The 19,744-nt window shown below is 35.7% G+C and overlaps 1 long non-coding RNA gene across 1 annotated transcript in view; it reads right to left on the bottom strand.

Annotated features, from left to right (window-relative positions):
- Window positions 1-19,744, bottom strand: part of LOC311430888 — a 48,864-nt gene that overhangs the window by 24,601 nt on the left and 4,519 nt on the right. Inside the window, exons 2-6 of the long non-coding RNA XR_014689101.1 lie at window positions 16,088-16,230; window positions 9,675-9,910; window positions 9,201-9,306; window positions 8,352-8,434; window positions 2,399-2,601 (exon numbers count right to left, since the gene is read on the bottom strand). This is a non-coding gene — a long non-coding RNA (uncharacterized lncRNA). The remainder of the gene's footprint in view (window positions 1-2,398; window positions 2,602-8,351; window positions 8,435-9,200; window positions 9,307-9,674; window positions 9,911-16,087; window positions 16,231-19,744) is intronic.

Raw genomic sequence — 19,744 nt, 5'->3', positions numbered from 1 at the left:
GATCCTGCAGGACAGCTGCCCAAAAGGCAGGCAAACTTCAGAAGCACAGTCAGAAAACACCATCAGAACAGAGGCAGCCAACAACGAGAGGCCAGTGGGGAGGTACTGTGCTAGGAATCAGCAGGAAATCACAGTGCTCTCCTTTCTCAGACATACAGTGTTACCACTGCGATGTCATACCACCTCTGCTACAAATAATAACCAACACATTGGGCATCACTGCTGGAGGCAGGATTTTGCTCCTTGCACTGTGAAACTAAATCAGCAAGATAACTGTTTACCTTCAGTGAGTACCGGTAGACATGGTTGATGCTGCCCAGGCTATTACTAATGAATTAAAGAGATGCTCTTATAGGTGTTGGTCTGTAAAACTCTCTCATCACATTAATTTGAACATTTTCTTCGGCTTTAGCTATCTATAGGATGACAGTTGCCTCGTTTATTTTTTAATCTGTCATGATTATCCCACATAATTACCAAAAAATTTCTATCAGTACAAGAAAAAAAATATGTATACACTCTACCAAACTGACTTTATTTCAGACAGCAGCAAATATTTAAGGTAAGCAGGCTTCTGCTTGGACAAACATTAGGGAATAACTTTTCCACAGCAATGTGCCTGTTCACTAGTAAAAACATGGAAATCATATGAATACATTTATGCACATTTCATGCTGGTATTTCTCTTACAAGTACTAACTCAAGCACCTAAAAAGGAAAAATAAAATAATTGTGTGGCAGCTACATACCATAAATAGGAAATTGTGAGTATGTGGGTGGACAGCACTTGCTGGACAGACAGGAGTTTGACAGTTTCTAGTTCATAAAACTAATTCACTAAAAATAATTAATAATGCACATTTTTACAAGTGGCTTCAAGCTGTTAAAACCAGCTCAACCATTATTACATTGCACTGTATTTCTGCTGCAACTGACTTTGCTGATTTGAGTTTTTCTGTAAGTTTACTGTCATCTAAGAAACTTTCCTGGCAGCTGACAGGCTGAGCAGCATGTCCTTCTCCAGCCACTTGAGCTCAGTCTTGAAGCAGTTCTGCTGCTTGACTAGCACTGACTAGCAGAAAGAATGAAAACTCTGTACTCAAACAATAAAAAATAGCAGTAAAAATGCTGGTTTATAGCATTTGTGGGCTATTTTTCTTTAATCGCACCAGATGATTTAATTTAGTTTCTGAAAGAGGTAGTTCATCTTCTGTCCTAGTATGCTAGAATTAAAGTTCTGGGACACTCAAAGCAAGAATGTCAAGATCATGGTCAAGGAGGAGATCACACTCACCATGGACTAGAACTTCAGTTCTCTCCTAACCTCCTTCCTCCTCAGACTACACAAAAGGATTGGGATCTTGCCAGAGAAGGTGAGTGGTAATGGCAGTTGAGAAAACCAAGAATAGCATGAAGCTGGAGAACCCCACTAGGGGAGCAAGCAGGGTGGGGAAGTATGGTCATTGTCTGCTCTGCCGCACAGGCCCTCTGATACTGCAAGTATTTGCCCAGTCTTGTTGGGAGTTCTCTGTCAGAATCTGACCCTATCACTAAAAAAACCTACATGATGTAGGTGTCATAAGTGTACATCCACATGTGGAGCAGTGTGCTGATGCAGAAGAAAATGGAAAGTTGTTTTCACATGGTGTTCCCAAGTATATTGCTTTCATTCTTCAAGGGGTAATTAAGCTCTCTGACCCAGCTTGCCCTTGCATGAAGCAGAAGTACCTCAAAGAGATGCAGCTAATCTTCGCCGATGAAGTTTGATAAGTGTATGAGCTAACTGGACAGAGAAATAGGAAGAATTCTTACTACTCATTTCATACTCTTAAGTACCTTTTCAATTTTTTAGACCAGTCTGCTCAAAGTCCTCTTTATAATCATATATATAAGTATTTCTGTTCATAAAGTAGCATACATTAGCTATGACTGCAAGAACCACAGAACTGCATTTCAATAAGAATAAATTATAATTTATTAACCAAGCACCCCAGGTCCTAACCAAGTGCCATCATATCCTCTTATGGACTGGCATGAAGTTTTATTTGCACTTATTGGCTGAATATCACTAAAGCACAAAGCACTGTACAAGGCTTTAATACTATACTGTAAAATAATTGCAATGGACAGAGCAAACTGAGCAGTAGAAAGAAGTGTAGGAACAAGATCACAATAAGTTTAATTTCTAGCAAAGCTTTAGGTCTAGCACAGCCCTCTTGGAGCACCAATTTGAGCAAATCTGTAGAAACACTTTCTACACTTTGCGGTATCTGACCCTTAAAATCTTTCTAATATGTGGGTTACTAGCAATTACCATACAGCAGATTCAAACAGGCTTATTAAAGTTAGCCTTAAAGTCTCAGAAGGAGCAACAGAGAGATCAAAAGATAGTCTTTACCTTACGATTTTCCAAGTCAAGCCTTTCAGCACCAAGCAACACAGCCAGCTGCTGTTCTTCCAGCACATCCCTGGTGATAGTGAGATTAATGAGTGGTCTGAGCCTGTAGCTCTGGCTTGTAGTGAGAGTTAGCCAACTTAGTGTGAAAGACGAGACAGGAATTCCTGTTGAATTCACATTCTTTTTCTTCAATCTGGATATATCTAAGAAAGAATAAAATGCACAAGAATGGGAAAAAATCATAAATATCTTAATTACAAAAAGATGAGTGCTGTGTGGTCATGGCAGCACAAGAAGTGGATACAAACCAAACTTTATGTGCCTGCACCTTAAGGAACAAAATGATGATGACTGAGCACACCAAAACTATATGAAGAATACATACAGCGTTTCTTAATTGGCATAGCTTCCTTTCCACACACATGTATAGCAGACACAGGTAGATTATTCACTGCTGTGCTGAAGAGTCTGTGGCTGAGGGGTAAACTTCTATCTTTATTGCTTACAACAAGCTTAGGAGAGTTTTCAAACAATCTTTTGTCAAATAGCTTACACCTGTTTCTTTAAATAAAGGTTTATTGATTTATTTATTTATTTATTCTGTATGGTGATGACTGCTTTGAATGTTTTGTTCCAAGAAAGGAGTTCCAAATATTGATAATTGTTTGTTTGTTTAAAAAGAAATCTGTATAGTATTTATGCAATGGAATGCAAGTAGATGGAAACTCATTTCATAAAGCTCAAGTTCACGTTGTCTAATCAATTTTTTAAGTGATTGCAACACTACAGATACTTAATATTAAAACACAACTCATGAAAGCCACACCAGTACGTGAATAAAGCAATTCTCTGTACAAACTTAAATATTGCTTTCTTTTTAGGATATCACAGTGCACTGCCAGAGTCAGGGGCATATATTTCAACTGTCAGCATTCTTGCCTGCCTCTGACATCCCCTTAGCTAGAAGACACAGGCTAAATAAAATGGTGTGCTGAAAGCACTTTTGCATTTCACCAAGGACTAGGATGAAAAGGCAGTCACTTATGATACACTGCAAGTGAATTCCCAAGAATAACTTAATGTGTCTGGTCCTAGGAAACCCATGACTCTACAAGACAACATCGGATGTGTGCATATTGTATACTAATGCAATGCAAACTACAGGAGATGAGCATTCCTGTCTTGTGCTTGCATAATAGCCACATTCAGCTAGATACATTCAGCCAAACAGTTTTGTCCTTCAGGTAATTCAGCCTTCCTTAGATAGAAGTGAATTCACCTTTCAGTTCTGCAACTTGGATTTCAATTCCAACACTGTGGTCCCTTCATACCTTTTAAAATTGGCTACAGCTGTAGAGAATGAAACACTAGAGCTTGAAACAGAGCAATTTCATTGCACTTTTAACACACACACACACACACACGCACACAAAGGCAAAAGACAGAAGCAGAGATCTGACAAAAAGTGACTTTCAGTTTGCTTTGCCAGTGGAAAAACTTTACTAAGAGAGTCACGCTACATTCCAGAAGGTCTATGTAGTGATATAATAGGCTTTCAAGTTATGGATTCGAGTACTTACTTCATGGGTTCTCAGTTCACAAGACCAATAAATTACCAAGTTCTGTGATTATCATCAATGAAAGGCAAAAACTACACAATGACTTGGTTTTATTAACTGCTGCTATTCTAGTTTTTCTGTTAATTACAGATCTGGGAAAAATAAATGTTTTGTTATTGCTCTCACACCATTCAAGGAGTGCAAGCAACAACTATTTAAACAACTGCTTCATTTTTTTTTAAATTAAATGCATCCATTTAAAGGTCGACTCTGGTTTCTGAAGAAATGCAGCAGGTATAGGCACTATAAGGGCTATGGAAGCCCTTGATAGAAGACATAGCAAACAATTTACTCCAAAGAAATAACCCAAAGTTGTTTTAGTCTTTAGGAAATTTTTCTTCTTAATTTCCTATTCCACCAGCAGAGGTTGCTAGGATGGACAAAATTAATGTACAATTCTAGTTAGGAATAAACAAAGTATCTCTCGTATTAACTCTGTCTTTCTATCATGCAAATAACAGAACATGCAAAGTAAATTAAAGAGAAATTCTTATCTGCTAGTGTTTTCCTATTGAAATAGTCATAGATCTTGAAAAAATAGATTAAAAGATTTGAAAGGGGTTCCCAAGGCACTTTTAAAATCCTGTGTAAAGTTTAAGGAATAACTGATTTTTAGCAAAAACAAATACTAAGAATGAATATATTGCAGAAGCTTATACACACACCAAACTCTCATCTGTGAGAAGTCTATGAATGAGTCTGCCAGAATTCGAGTTACCAGCACAAAGAACTGCTTTTCCCTTGTCACTGGCTAAGGAAACAATGATTAGGACTTTCAAAGAGAACATCTGATGAAGACAAAAAAATCTTCAGCATACAAATATGACCTCTTATCATGAAATGGTTTGAGTTTATGCAAACACTTCATAGCAAATATTTTCATGCAACTCAAAATTAAAAAGAGTACCTTTCAGGGTGGATGTTCTCCAAAACATGCTGTGACTCTAAATGGCAAAAACTAGGATAGTTTCCTATAAATAAATGTTTTGTATCAGCTCAGCAAGAATGAAAAGAAGTGATAAATTCTTGGACAGAAAAGGAAAGGGAAACAATATTTTTCTGTTTGAAGAAAGAGGGATAAACACATTTTCCAAAGGAGCCTTCTTTCACTTCCTGCTGCTTAAAATTAAAAGCTTCTGGAAAAGACTTTCAAACTCCAACAAGTAACGTAGAGAAAGCAGTTGAACAAATCAGGTGAAAACAAGTGCAGAATGGAGCTGTTACTAGGCAATCTCAGTAGGCAAACTGTGTAAGTTGGTCAAACTAGTTCAGTTGGAAAATGCTGCCTTAAAGTTGCACAGTTGGTGAGACGTTCAAGGCAAGGAAAGCTATCCCTGTGGAGAAACCAAAGGAATTGTCTTGCTGTGTGTGTGCATGAATAATAGTCATGCCTCTTAAGAATGGAAACTTGTTCATACAAGCTACATTTGCACATAAATCAAATTTCAATGCATCTTAAATAATCCTGAATAACCTAATCTTTCAACTGAAGAAATGTGACTACCACTTTATGAAGGTACAGAGGAGATGGGTGGCTATAACAGTTCATATGGTGCATACAGGGTCTTATGAACAACTAATTTATTCATCTACCATCTCCCATGTGAGTCAAAATGATATTGATCTGTACAGTTAAATGCCTACATCCAGTTATCTCCAAAACAGTGGTTCTGGAGAGACGGTATAGGAATTACAGAGATAAAACTCTAGTATTAAAGTCTGTCCAGACCAAACCTATTCAGTGGTGTCACTTCTCTTCCAGAACTAGCAGGTTAGTGCCAAAAAATCTGTACAGAATTGGCACATGTTTACTTCCATGCCTTGATTATCTGCTTCACTAGATCTCAGTATGTGCATTCTGAATCACTTTTGCATACCTTGCTATTAAGTAAGACCTAATTCCCGCCCCCCCCCCCCCATGCCTTTCATGGTTACATACACACATGTACTACAACAGATAGTTTTTGAAATTATTTTATTCACTTATGTCTTTTCTTCATTCTCTCAGAAAATATACTAAATTATTTTAATAATAATTTTAGCAATTTTTAGCCATTGTCAACATCAGATCACAGTCTAATGTATATTAAGACCCACTGAGCAGGTTTGCAGGTCCAGAAACCTGAACTAAACTAAACTAAACTAAAACTAAAATACTCAAGCTCCAACACCAAAAGCTTGTTAGGCTTCTAACTATTATCTATTCTAACTTCTAACTACTTCTAACTAAGGCACTGTAAGTCTGATTTGCAGAGATAGCAAGTACCTGTAGTTCACACTATAATCACCCAAGTTTTGAGAAAAATGTAAATTCATACATATATCTGAAGTTCTCTGAAGCTCAGAATTCCTTTTGCAGGTTTCATTCAAAAACAATACCAGAAGCTGATGTTACAGAATATCAAGGAGTCTGATGCAAGAACAATCTTGGTAAACAATGTGGGGAGGAATATAATTTTATGAAGTTGCTTCACAGATCAGCAAGTTCTCTAATATGCAGGCTAGTAAATTTGCTTTGGAAGGAGTACAAGTTGATAAATCTCCCTAGCTATGCTTTCTGTCGATTGATATGATAAGATATATTTTACTTAAAATTAGGATTGTCTGAAGCTCAGTGGATTTAATTATTTGTAATTATCCAGTTGTTGTCAGTATGTGGCCATTTTATGACAGTGGTATCTACTGTGTGGGTCAGGTTCAACTGTATATCTTTTCAAACACAGAATTAATGTACTATTGATGAAACCATTACTAGAACCAAATTAAAGTCTGGGCTGATGTATTGGTCCACAGGGTGCTGTCAGACATGAAAGGAGTAATTAGTATTCATTACTTCATACTCTGCAACATTCCAATTATTAATGAACTTCAACTGCTGGACTGCACCATATCTATCACAAATACCTTTCTAGTCTTTCTTTATTAGGAAGAAAAAAAATCCAAAGTGCCTGACACAACTACTAAGATAAACAAATAACAGAAATTAATCCAGAATGAGGAAAACTCTGTTTATTTGGTAATAAAGGGGTGTATATATTACTATTGCCCCACGAGACCTGCTACATCTTCAGTGAGCAATGGAACATTAGGTCACGTAATGTTGCTAAAATATTCACATGGAGAACTTACATTTGTATCACAATAGCTTCATGCTTGTATGAGTGTGTACCGGTCTGCTGTGCTACATGGAAACCTCTGCTGAGTAAATGCAGATTTCTATAGCTGGGTCCCCATCCTCTTCAGTCCAATTTTTTTTCTGCTGTTTTACAGCCCTGTCTTGTTCCTTAAGACTTGTTATACCTTGCAATCTAATTCTCATCTCTCTTTTAGACCAGTATAATTCTAATTTTCAGTAGAATGTCTTCACTGCAGATTCTGAAAATGAACCTATATGGTTTTACATTGAAGTGCTTCAAATACTATTACCATTACATAGAAAGACAACAATAAAGAATCATTTCAAGAGGACATACTGCAGGGTAAAAGTGTATTCTCCGGGAGCTTCAAGTATTCACAGAGATGTAAACTGTTATTTAAATTTGCTATGTGAACATCAAAGCCTGAAATTCTGGAGGGAGAAGGAAGGAGAAAAGCTTGAGTAATATGTCCAAAACTAGAAGCCAGTTTTATTTAATATATCTTCTATATTTTCTCTTTGAAAAATCACATTCTCTGCAAGTAGTCTAAATGCTCTTAGAGTAAAATTTCAAAATGATCCAGGAGTGCTTCAGGGGTACCTCTGATTTCTTATTAGAATAAGCATCATATTCTCAAACTTGAAAGATCTATTTCATGGATGTGTTATTTGAAAATAGGATTAGAACAGAAGAATACTTTAAGTCTTAAAAATAAATCCACATTTGAGTGGAGAAAACAACATAGCATTTCAGATCACCAGATGAGGTATTTAATTAGGTTTATCAGGTTTACTATCATGCTACCAAAAATCCATATTATTCTTTAGGTTGACAGCTGCATTGAAGACTCAACACTTTCAAAGCCTTCATGAAAAGTGATGGAAGAGATTACAGACTAAAATTCTATTGCACCAAGTGCTTGAGTACAAACTCAATTACTTCTCCTATTATCATCCCTGAAAATGTATCTAGAGGTACCTTAACTAGATCATGGGAAATATTTTGGATAATGTTTTCCAAAATTTTTGACAACAGATGGGATTCGCAACCAACCCCTGAAAAGGACAGAATACGATGTCTGACTGCTTATCTGGTACCATCTACACTCCTGCCACAGCAATTTCAGAGAGGGAAGATGCAATAAACTCAGTGGTGTGTTACCTGGTTTGAACACGTATCTTCCACTTGAACACCCACCTCCAGACCTCTGGGCTGGAGCTCACAGAGCTGTGTTGCTGCCAGCAGGAGGGAGAGTATGGGACGGGCTCTGTCCTCAGACACTGCATGAGAAATGGGGCATGTGACTTTTGTTGACAACAGACCATTTCTAGGTAAAGCTGAAGAGACATTAACACCACCACTATGTCTGCCTCAAAGGATTTGAGGACACTGACAACTGGATTGGTTTCACACTCAGGGCATTGGCAATCATACCAACCAAAAACTGTTTGCTCATCTCTGCCCCGTGTTGTAGCACATCAGTTTTGCCTCATCAGCCTTTTACTTTATTTATTTATTTTTAAACCAGTTCCTTGATTTATTTCATGGGTTGGCCCAACAAAAATTTATGGCAACACACTGCAAAGTGGAGGTATTGTTTCCTTAAGCTGATATTCCAGCTTGAAAATCCTATATATTATTAAATCCAAATCTAGCCTGTCATTTCCAATACTTTCCCATTTTCTATAGATGCCTAAAACAGAAGTCACGAAACGTTTATTATATTTTGGCTCAGAAAAAAAGAAAATACCTTTATAGTAAAAAAAAAAAAAAGTTAACATTTTCAATTTGGTTTGAGAAAACTCTCATGCATGTCTATATTGTATTTCTAGTCCAATTTGAGAATTGAGAAAATAATTTTGTTATCTAATCAGATGCAGATACTAACATTTTAATATTTACTCATCAACAGTTTTAAAGAATAGCATTTTTAAAAGGAATAAATAACTCCATGAAGTGTTATGGAACAGTAAGCAAAAAATAGAAAATCAAACCATTGTAGATCCAGTCATCATAAAAAATTCTGATTACTCAAGCTATACTTACCTTCCCTTTTGTATGCCTTCCAATCAGGAAATCAGGCATGGGATCAATAAAATCACCGTGGTTTTGATTAGTATAATCTCTCCACAAGACAAAGGTCTTCAGAAAACTTACCATGAAAAAAAAAAAAAAAGTAAATATTAGGAATATTAGATAAGTGATGCTTATAGAAAGACATCTATAATAGAATTGAAGAAGCTTTTCTGAAAGAGCTTGGTTAAACCATACAAAACTGTTTGCAAAGTTGTTAAGTCTCAGTTGTTAAGAGTTCTATATCTGAGTTCAATACATTTATGCCATTTCAAATGGAAAATGTACTTTTTCAAATAGAAAATGATAGTATGGATAAAAAAGCTGCAGTGTTGTAATATCTCAAGTCTTCAAGTAAACACGTTCCAAGATGCATCGATCCCTTACAAAACTTAGAGGAACTTCAGGGTAGTGAATGTAAAAGACAATCCTTCAGCATGCACATACCCTTTCTGTCCTACATGTATGACTTTAAGGTCAGCTCTGTATTTAGTCTTTATCTATTTAATTCCCTCTTGCTGGTGATCTATCATAAAAAACCAGCACTTGCAGTGTGTTTTAATTGTGGCATTTTCTGCTGACATCCGATCAGCAGGCAGTCCCTCGTTACTCCATCCTGTAGTCGTAACATCATCCGTCAATGTGGCAATTGGGTCCAGGCCCTCCATCACAGGAACAGGAACCTTTGAAGCAGAGTGAAATATAATAAACCAGTCAGGTTACCAAGCAGCAAGGCATGACTCAGTGTAACACACAAGATACAGCTAGGCTGATATAAATTAAGATTTTCTATGGAGGAAAGTAAGGAGTACCTCTGTAGACTATCAGATGCAAAATAACATAGTAGGAAATGTGATGAGAATCATTTTGTTTCATTTATCTTGGGTTTTAAAAAAATGTGTTTTCATTTAAGACATTTAATTCATAAAATATATTTGATAAAGTAAAACTATACATTATAAATTTCATCGTATCTAGATTCTGATATTGCAAATTCCATGCTCAAGTATTCTCTTGAGCAGGTATTTCTGGTATATAAATATGTATTTAATAGCACAAAAATTACCAAGAGGATTCCCCTGGGATCTTATTAATACAGCTCAGCTATGTGTTAATGAGGTCACTTTCAAAACTTAGAAGAGAGGGTAGAGTAGCACCTGTGTAGCACCAGCAGCAGCACTCACGTGAGTGGCTGCTCACAGAGAAGGAAGCTGTGAGCTCCATGCACACTAAAGCAGCCATCAGACAGCCCCCCCTTGCTGGATACCAACATAACACTGTTTTTTACTAGCAGCCCCTAATTTTTCCATACTGAGATAAAGGACAAACTCTCACCAATTCCTTCACCACATTATTCCAAGCTTCCCTATTTGTCATTTCTGGATAGTATTGTAAAAGCATAAATTAAAGGAAAGAATAGTGTCATCCATATTTGTCTATCTTCAACACCATTCAGAGGTGTTTTAAATACTCCTGTAAAAAATTTCCTTCTCATTAGACGTGTACAGTCCTTGTATAGTCCTATAGTACTGGCTTGTAGATTTGAGATCATCTTAAAAGTGCACCCTAAAATCAAAAAGCATGCAAATGTGATGGTTATTTAATAAATAGAATTATTTCTTCTCTTTAATTTGAGCCAGATTTGCACATTAGCATTAATAATAATAGAACAATATATCCAGTGCAGTTTCTGTGGCACAAATGTCATAGTTGGCATACTAGGAAAACAATTGTCTAAACCCTGATTCTAATCATAGAGTCCAAAATAGACTTAACATTTGATGAACTTGCTGAAAATCCAAGCACAAAAGCACTAGACAGACAGACATCCCTGCAAACATTTAACATGTTAATTCCCTGCATATAATAATTTGTTTGTATATACCAAAAGATTGACAATGTTCTTTCTTTTATTCCTGCACTGTAAGGCAAGCACTACGTTCAGCTCCATGAGCTGAAATACTTCTTTGTGGAAAAACCTAGCATTGGAGTGTTATTAGAATTTCTAATACACATTTTGACACAATGCAAGAAATGTATTTTAGTATACTGATACATCTACTGTCCTTACATCTGTACAAAATGGATACTTTGTGGCACAGAACTAGTTGGTGTTCTTTCTAAAAATTACTATTAATGATCATCTATTTTTAACATCACTACCTACATGCTTTTCTCTCTTCCTTTACCACTCTTCTCCACCTGCAGGAAAACAATCAAATCTGAAAGGCACTATTTTATTTCAATACTGTTCAGTGAAAGCATCTTAAAAAATACAAAGTTAGAATATGAATTATTATTATTTTTTTTTTATAAAGGTGTTCCACCCATGTGAGTTTACTCTTAAGAGAGTAAAGAATGATGTCTGTTTCCAAGGTCCCACTAGTGAAACAAAACAAATAAAGAGAGGGCATTTTTCCTCACGCAAATTGTTAAATTCTTGCAAAAAAGCCCAAATAACTGCAAAGAGATGTCATTGAGTACTGAACTTGTGAAGCTTAGATTTGGCTTTAAATATGTATTTCTAGAGTGTCCTCAGGCAGATCAACTCCTTTGTGTGCCTTAACTTTGTGATTTGAAATAGGGGAAAGCATTCCACACTTTACATATTTGAGAGAATCATCTACATTGATTGTGGTACAATACTGTGATTTGTGGCACATGCAAAATATGAAGCAAGCTGGTCAAGAACACTTAGAGTAGCGAGGAGGAAAGGCACATGTCCAGAGCTCCATGAAGAAGGATTAGTGAGGAAGACAGTGACAGAGCTGTGAAGATGGTGACATGAGAACAACATAGTACAGAGTGTTCAGAAACAGAAGTGTTTGAAGAAGTTTCATGCTACTTATACCACATTATGCTACAGCCATACTGTATGACCAATTTTAAGAGAGATGAAGCAGTAGCACCTGGTGAAATAAGGTAGAAGGCATATATTTAGGAGGCCAAGGAGGGAGGAGGCAACTCTAAGAGTTAGAGCTGCTCTGCATTACTCAGCTCTGCAAATTTGTTGAATACTATTATGGTTTTCTCCATGTATGGAGAAAGGAGCATTATGAACTGCATGCACTGTTTGGAGCTGAAAAGCTAAACAGAATAGGTCTCTCTACATTGCTAGCAGTATTCACAGCATTTGCTATCACACAGGTGTCACAAAGAGCAGAATTTCACACGGAGAATTGGAAAGGGAAGGAACTTACTTTTTCTCCCCCTTCCCCCCCCTCCATTCTCTTCAAAATAATGAGGAATGTACATATGAACTAGAAAACAGACAGACTGCAATAGGTATTTTATAGGCACTTTTAAATACGATCAATAATCAATAAAAATACTTCAAATTTGTGAAAGACAGTGACTTTAGGAAAGCAGATCCTTCACTTTAGACTCACATTTTGTACTATATATATATATATATATATATATTGTACTATATATATATATATGTTACCATTTGTGACTTTAGAAAGGGAATTCAGAAATGCATCAGTTCCTGAAGAGATGGCTTTGTGAAGGGTCCAAAGTAAGACACAAATGCTGCTGCTAACATGACACCACCACATAAAGTTTTCTTTTGTACTTTGAGGTTTTCAACAAATTGGCTCCAATGCACATTTTCAAACTGCAAAGCCAAATTAGAAAATGACAGCTTCTGAACAACTTAGAAGTGACAGAACATTTAATCTCCATGTTAAATAAACAAAAGCACTACAGGAAATGTACTTTGCCAGTGAGGGTTAAACTTCCTAAGGCCATAAGGCTGAAAACAATCCTTGCTTTCTGGTGGCAATTTGAACCCTTTCAATCTGAAAAATTAGGATGGAGCTCTTCATCAAAAGCATTTTATGTCATTCCCCCCCTCCCCCCACGCTAATTGGTGCTTTTGTTTAGGGCAGGTACAGTACGGCAGACATACTGCAATATTGGCAGCATCTGGCAGGCTACTGGCAGCTACAGCATGGCAGTGGGGTTTTGTGCAATGTGCAGTCATTTCCAGCCAGATTCAGAAGTCAGCATAAGGAAAGAAGACTACTAGGAAAAAAAATTATAATGATAATTAAAAAAAAATAATAAATTAAAGCTGTTTCAACATCAACAAAGACGTGGCTTATACTTTCATTTATTTATTTATTTTTCCCAAGAATGGGGCGGGGAAAAAGAGTTCCTGTCTTTTTTCCTCTTACTGGTCTGGCTTGTTTTACCTATGAGTTCCAGAAATTTAACTAAGCTGTAATGATCTGGAATTCACAAAGTTTACCTTCTTTCTGATAATTGCACCTATACCAATTATACTTGTGAAAGAAAAAATGAACGAGTGCCAAATACTTAAAAGAAATACATAGGAGGAAGAGGTCACCTTTAAGCATAAATGAGAGACTGACTCTTTTATTTTCTGAGACATTTATTTTTCAGAGTGATGACTAAGCAAAACTTATTTTTCCTGTCCTTTATATGATCTAATCAAAATCAGTGAAAACCATGGAATAGAAAGCATCCCTCATAGTTTCTTTCATTAAAAAAAAATAAAAATAAATAAAAAATATATATGTGTACAAAAACAAAACAAAAACAACTGATAAACTTGATATTTATTCCACCTATGTTTTTCAGAAAATCAGAAGTATTTACTAAAATGGTTAACCAGAAGATTAAAGCTCTTCAAGTATAAAGTGGGAATGTAAAATATCCACTAAGGAACTGGAATATTCTTTAAAATTCAGTGCTTAAGAGTTAACATTTAAACTTTTCACAGTGAAAATGCAGGAACTCAGTATGTGAAGGCTTGCTAAACCAGTAATGTCCAAAGGAGATACCCAACAAATGACAAGCAAAGGGCCATTGAAAGCTCTAACAACAATCTTTGTAAGGTAGCAGTTCTGTTTTAAAGTATTTTAGACATCCATTTTTCCTACAGAAGTCATTGGATTCTTCTTTAAATCATTACATGAAGGCAACAAGACAATAAATCCATTAATTTACAAGCAGGCTTTTGATTTATCCATTCTCTCTTCTTGTTATCACTGACTGGTAAGTCATAAACAATAAAGAGCACCCACCTCATTCTCCAAAATAGCTTTGAAATTTGAAGATTTACTAAACATAGAATGATTGTCTATTTAAATCTTCCGTAATTTTACCATACCGCCCAAGCACCATAAATCACTAGTGACATTGGCTAACAAGGGTTTAAGAGTTGGAACATGCAGTGTAATAAATTTCCAGACAGTTAAAAATCACTGTAATTTTATTCTAATGCATTATAGATTGCCTGTAATGTCATCCTGGCCGGGGTGACCCATTTCTAATTTTGAACAGCTGTTCAGCTCGGGAGTTAGTTAATGATTAAATATAAATTGCCTGATTTATTAGTCTGAATGGTTGAGCTTCCAGGTCAATGCTATATAGACAAAATCATCAGTCTTGATGCTTTTCAGAAGTTAACTGTCTCCTGTTCTAGTCAAAAAGAATTTATTCTCAGCAGAAAAGATGTGACATTCTCAATTAATCCTTTTAAATATTTTCCCCCTTAACTTACACAATAAGATTGCTAATAAAACCTCATCTTGGAGAAAAACTTGTAACCACGCATAAACATTCAAAACCCAAGACTCAGAGACTACCTATAGGCAAGAGCCGTTGGCTTCTACAGGGTGTCCAAAGGCTTTGAGGGTCTGTAGGGTCAGGCCATCAGCAACCGATTAAGGCATCTTGAGACAAACAGCAATTCTCATAAGCAGAAAACAACACATCACTGACTTCACTGTTTTTTACTACCAAAACAAGGATTATTCATGTTTTAAATTTCTAACTATACTCATTTTAGAATCAGGTATAAAAAATGTATTATTATTATTATTAGTAGTAGTAGTAGTAGTTCTATATTCTTACAATGTTTTTCTTCCAAACTGATTTAATCTTCTTAATTGCCAAATTCCACTGAGAGATTTGCAGAAAGAAAAATATAGTTTCTAAGATCACAGAAAGAAAAGTCACAGGAGTCTTATGAAATCCAAGTTAAAACATTTATGAAAAAAAATATTCAGACTGCTGTGGAAACTCATGTAGTGGTGTAATTATTCTTTGTATTTGTATTTAATGGTATTTATATTTATTCATCAAAAAAAGAATTGTTAAAATTCTAGATGATGAACCAAGACAGTACGATTTCTGTAAAGACTTTGGAGAGGATGCATAGCAATGCTGTGGCTGACTTCAGTGACCATTAAATAGGCACATGCTAGCTTTAATGATGTTTGTCTACAAATAAAGGTAATAACCACATTGAAATATGTATAATTTTAACACACATGCATTTCATTCTTATTTAAAAATGAATGGTTTCTGCAAAAGGAAAAAAACAAAAGCAAACAGCAAATATCTGATTGGTGCCTTGCACTTATTTACAATCTAAAGTGCAGTGGGGGCAGACACAGGGCAACTCCATCCTGACCTATAGGATTATTCAGTCTTTCTGCTCATTAACTAGAGGCTGCCCAGGCTGTCACAGTGTGTTCTCAATTGTGTATAAATGTGGTGACTTAGTTATTGAGATTTCTCCTTAGCAATTTCGCCAATATCAGACACCTACCTGTGGTTTTTGCTTTTTGTTTTTCATGGGAAATGCAGAGTAATATTTCCCAGGTGTGGTGCAGCACATTTTACTCTTCAGAATTTGATTTTTATTATTATTTTTTTTAATGTTTCTTTCCATTTAAATTATTTCTAATGAGGGTCATCTTGTCGCCTGTCACTCCAGATTTTTATACACACACACTATCCTCAAAATTCAACATAATGTTTAACAAAACATTTCAGATATTTCAAAACTCATACTATCTAGAACATTCAGGCAATCTTCTTACCTCAAGGCCCTTGATGAACACTTCAGCCAGCTCAATAGTTTTGGTTTGTTGGCTGACATCATCTTGACATCAGACTTTCTATGCAACTGCTTTCTCAAATAATGAAGCCGTGAGTTTACACAGATTGCCACCCAGGATCTATTCTGAAAAAGGATGGATAAAGTGTTAAAGGTTGCTTTTTGTTTTCGTGGCTCTCCAACTCAGAGCAGAGAGCCATTACTCTCCATACTGATCCTGCTTGGATTGTGCCCTTCCTTGCACAATTCTTTTCAGACACAGAATATTTCACCATATTCATGTGTCCACACATAAAAATAATGGAAGTTAAGTACAAATTATACAATCTTTCTGCAAAAGGGCTAACCTGGCATTTTTTTTTTTTTTTTTAGCTTTAACTCTAATAAGCATACTACTTCACCTTCTCTTTTATTTTTGCATGCAAGTCATACTTGTTATATGCGAATGTAAAATCATAATTTTCACAAATATTTTTGTAGGTAATTGCAGTCTCTAAAGATGGAAATCTGATTTCATTTCACTCAAAATGCTTACAAACTAATTGATATTGAAAAAATAAAACTTTTTTTTCTTTTCTATTTCCTAACCTGTTTTTCTTTCCATTTAGTGTAAATGTATGCCAATTATTCAATGGGATGGACAAATGTACGTGTATGCATGTTTAAGTTTTAATATACAATAAAGGATGTGTAGACATCACCATCATCCTTAGAGTTATTTTCAGTCATCTTTAAAACATTTTAAATATTAAAAAAAAAAAACATACTGTATTAGTATTAGTACTAGTTTGTATATATTTGACATTAAAAATATTCTGTGACGATATTTATTACAATATTGCCCAAGTTTGATAAGAATTTAATTTGTCATTTAAAGATATATTCTGGAAGCCATGCAAAGTGAAAGGAGGTTAGTTTACTGTGCTGTCTAGGCTGAAGATGTATTATTGATTACTAACAGCTGCACCAATTATCATTACTGAAAATTGCTGCCCACAAAAACCTCCATATGAAAAATATGTATAACTCTCCTCTCTCTCCCTGCTAGAAGAAAGAAGCTGAGTTATGAGTCAGGGAGCACACCACATCTATGAATGCAGGAACAGAGATCACTAACAACTGATACTCTGCCTTCAAAGTCTATTCTTTAGAAAATCGGAAAGAGAAAGGTGGGAAAGAGACAGGCAAATAAATGACCAAAAAGAAAAGGGCAAGGAATGAACTGAAGGATAGGGGGCAACTGAACATATGGATTGATGTCTGGATACTGATAAGAAAAACTTTAATGCCACTTTAATGTGATGAATTGAAAGAGACAAGATAGAAGAGTAACTGGTTCATCACTCTTACTGAATTTGTTTAGCTTCAGAATGGAGAGGACTACTGGAAGGCTAGCATCAATAAATGACAAACAAAATCTCTCTCTTTGCCATACTGCTTGACCTGATGCAGGTCAAGATGCAACCGGATTTACACTGGTGGAGTACCTTCTTCCTGTGAGCTCTGCATACTGGCCTTATACAAGCTTAAAAGAAATTCGGCTCCTCAGAGGATGGCTGATAGGGCAGCACAGCATGTCTGCTTCTGAAGAAGAAGTAGTGTTGAGATGAAAACTTCCTGCCGATCAGATCCAGCCAGCAGGCAGCTCAGAGAGAGAGAAATACATAAGAATGTCTGTACTGCACTTGTGACCTTCCTTCAGCATTAGAAGACTTATTGTTTTTACAGGCTATGGATGCATACAACTGAAGTAAGGAACAGGAGCTTTCTACAGGCTAATGGTGTACATAGGGTTATCAGCAGCTAAGGTAAACAACTGAAAAAACACTGAGAAATGCCTGCATTGTACATTGTTTTCCAGAATATATAAGTTCACCTTCTCTGTCTGCTCATTTCACAGACTCCCTTATATAGTGAGTTAAAATGCCTGATATGAGCCACTTGGAACTGTTTGCATGGGACAGAGGTGCATATTACAAAATAAGGAATCAAAATATTAAATGGAGAAGATCAAGAAGTTACCACTGTTGGAAAAACAGAGCTGATGAAAGTTTGCTAGATGTAAGGTTTTCTGAGAAAGAGGAAGACATTGGTGAATGTTTATACACCACACTAACTCTAAAAATGGAAACCAGCAGAAAGTTGAAGTTTCATTCTGAACTTGTATCTTTTCATCTGATAATCATGGTTAATAATGCTGCTGTACAAAACAGACCTCACCCTGGGAAATTGTATTGAACATCATGTCCTTTAGCTTTGGGATTAATATAAGTTTCCAGCTGAGGAACTCAAGCTGATTTTAAATGTAAAGCTATTTCACTACAGATTCTCACATAGTATATTTAGTAGGGATGAAAAACTGCAGACTAAATTATTCCTTGCTGACCACGTTTTCTGCATATTTAGATGGAGAAAAAAAAACTAAATCCTGAAAGCTACATGCTAGGCTCTATGAAATGCCATCTGTAACTATGGTTAAAACCAAACCAAGATTATTGTTGGATTTCATGGAATTAATGTGAATTCTGTTAAAAAGCAGAACTGCAAAGGCAGGAAAGGACCCTGCTCTGTACCTGCCAATCTGCACGGTTCAATCTACCTACTGAACTTTATTAATGTTTCAGCCTGTCATTATCCTCAATCCTCTAATTAGAAAAATGGGCACTGAAGACTGGATGTAAGTGGAAATGCATCTGTCAGACATACAATTTTATTTTTTTTAATAGTTGAAACTTCTTGGATTAACATTTTGTAAAGTAGGTGACACAGCCCCAGCTTCTTAGAATTCCAGATGCTTAAACTTCTTGTTTTCTATTTTTTTTTTTTTTTAAAAAAAAGCTCTGTCACATGCCAATTTACAACTTTGTTTTCATGTTTTCATCTATTTGTCAGTCCTGGGGAAAACAACAACAACAACAACAACAACAAAAGGCAAACAAAAAGACAAACAAAACAAAACAGAAGGCTTTTATACACGTCTTCAGGATATGTACTATGCTTTTACAGCCCTTTGCTCATTTCCAGTCTGGCACACAGATATCAGATAGTGCATAAGGCATAATTTAAACATGTAATTAAAACTAAGTTACTCCAATCACTTTCAAGTCTTTTCTTTGAATGGCATTTTAAAATCTCTCAATGAACAAGAAATTACACTCTTTCCTTTCTATGAGTACAATAGATATATAAATCATCATTAGTCCAAGTACGCATAAGATTATGCATGATATGCCCTATTTGGATACAGAATATGTATAGGTAAGTAGCTTGTGGAAATAAGCAACTTCAATCACTACTTCAATCAGTACAGAAAGCGACATGACAAACAAGTTGAGAACCCTATTGCCAGCTGGAGTGTTTGCAATACATTTTAATGATCATTTTGCATTGGTTTGTGCAAAGAAATGTGTTGTAATTGAAGCTTTTGAAGTAAAATATTTGGAGATTACATAGCAAAATATTACAAAATGAAGGACGTACATTTTTCTTGAGAGTTGAGATACAACATGTGGACTGTGAGAAGCACAGACTTTTCTGGATAGGAATAATACGCCTTCAAATCAAGATTGTACCAATATCCTCAGTAGTTAAACGGTAGATTAAAATCTGAATTATGGAAGTGTATATATATATATATATA

Source organism: Aythya ferina (genome assembly GCF_964211825.1).
Source record: "Aythya ferina genome assembly, chromosome: 2".
Taxonomy (NCBI): domain Eukaryota; kingdom Metazoa; phylum Chordata; class Aves; order Anseriformes; family Anatidae; genus Aythya; species Aythya ferina.
The sequence above is the reverse complement of the archived record's forward strand: the minus strand, read 5'-3'. Positions and strand labels throughout refer to the sequence as shown.